We start from the raw sequence: 1,685 nt of genomic DNA, 5'->3' as shown, positions 1-1,685 counted from the left end.
AGCCCAATCTTGGAACTGTTTGAAATTATGGATTCTACAGGCCACATTCTATAAGAAATTTTTTTTTCCGGGTCGATCTGAGACAATTTTTTTTAGGGCCTCAAAAAAAGGCAGTGTATAACCTTCCTTTTTTACCAAAAATCGACTGCACCAAAATTTCTCGGGAAAACACTTATTCTTATTAATTTTGGTGCGTAGAATCCAAAACAATTCGTACTTTTTCGATCAGACTTCTCAATCAAAAGTTATAGACTAGAAACCAATTCGAAAGAAAATTCAAAGGGCTGTAACTTTTGAACTAGTAGCCCAATCTTGGAACTGTTTGAAATTATGGATTCTACAGGCCACATTCTATAAGAAAATTTTTTTTCCGAGTCGATCTGAGACAATTTTTTTTTCGGGGCTCAAAAAAAGGCAGTGTACAACCTTCCTTTTTTACCAAAAATCGACTGCACCAAAATTTTTCGGGAAAACACTTTTTCTTATTAATTTTGGTGCGTAGAATCCAAAACAATTCGTACTTTTTCGATCAGACTTCTCAATAAAAAGTTATAGACTAGAAAAAAAACCAATTTCGAAAGAAAATTCAAAGGGCTGTAACTTTTGAACTAGTACCCCAATCTTGGAACTGTTTGAAATTATGGATTCTACAGGCCACATTCTATAAGAAAATTTTTTTCCGGGTCGATCTGAGACAATTTTTCTTGAGGGGCTCAAAAAAAGGCAGTGTACAACCTTCCTTTTTTACCAAAAATCGACTGCACCAAAATTTCTCGGGAAAACACTTTTTCTTATTAATTTTGGTGCGTAGAATCCAAAACAATTCCTACTTTTTCGATCAGACTTCTCAATCAAAAGTTATAGACTAGAAACCAATTTCGAAAGAAAATTCAAAGGGCTGTAACTTTTGAACTAGTAGCCCAATCTTGGAACTGTTAGAAATTATGGATTCTACAGGCCACATTCTATAAGAAAATTGTTTTTCCGGGTCGATCTGAGACGATTTTTTTGAGGGCCTCAAAAAAAGGCAGTGTACAACCTTCCTTTTTAACCAAAAATAGACTGCACCAAAATTTCTCGGGAAAACACTTTTTCTTGTTAATTTTGGAGCGTAGAATCCAAAACAATTCGTACTTTTTCGATCAGACTTCTCAATCAAAAGTTATAGACTAGAAAAGAAACCAATTTCGAATGAAAATTCAAAGGGCTGTAACTTTTGAACTGTTTGAAATTATGGATTCTACAATCAGAATCCCGGCTTGGCTTTATTGTTCATCTTTTAACACTCCTGCATATTGGAATGTTTTTTAATTTAACATGTAAAACTGCAATTAATGTCCTTCAAACTTTAAATTTGAGATTCTCTTTCAAGATTTGAGCTTAAATTCTTCATGCATACATTTCAAACTTTCTATTTAACTTAAAAACCACGAAAAACTCACTCTTTTCACTCTCGATTTGAAAATGTTTGCTACTTGAAAATACATCTTTTCAGGTTCACGAATTTTTTGTACACCCTTTAATCCCGCAAATTATGAAAAGTTATAATTATTGTTTATTGGAAGCGGGCACAATTTAGCGAATGATCACTAGCAATACCATAGGTAATCGTGAATAAGTATTCTTTTGGCATATCATGGGGTGACTCTCTTCAAACTATTTTTTGTAGGTTCATCTGGTCTTGA

The sequence above is a fragment of the Photinus pyralis genome, unplaced genomic scaffold, assembly GCF_008802855.1.
Source record: "Photinus pyralis isolate 1611_PpyrPB1 unplaced genomic scaffold, Ppyr1.3 Ppyr1.4_LG3a, whole genome shotgun sequence".
NCBI classification, from domain to species: Eukaryota; Metazoa; Arthropoda; class Insecta; order Coleoptera; family Lampyridae; genus Photinus; species Photinus pyralis.
This window is presented reverse-complemented; position numbering follows the sequence as displayed.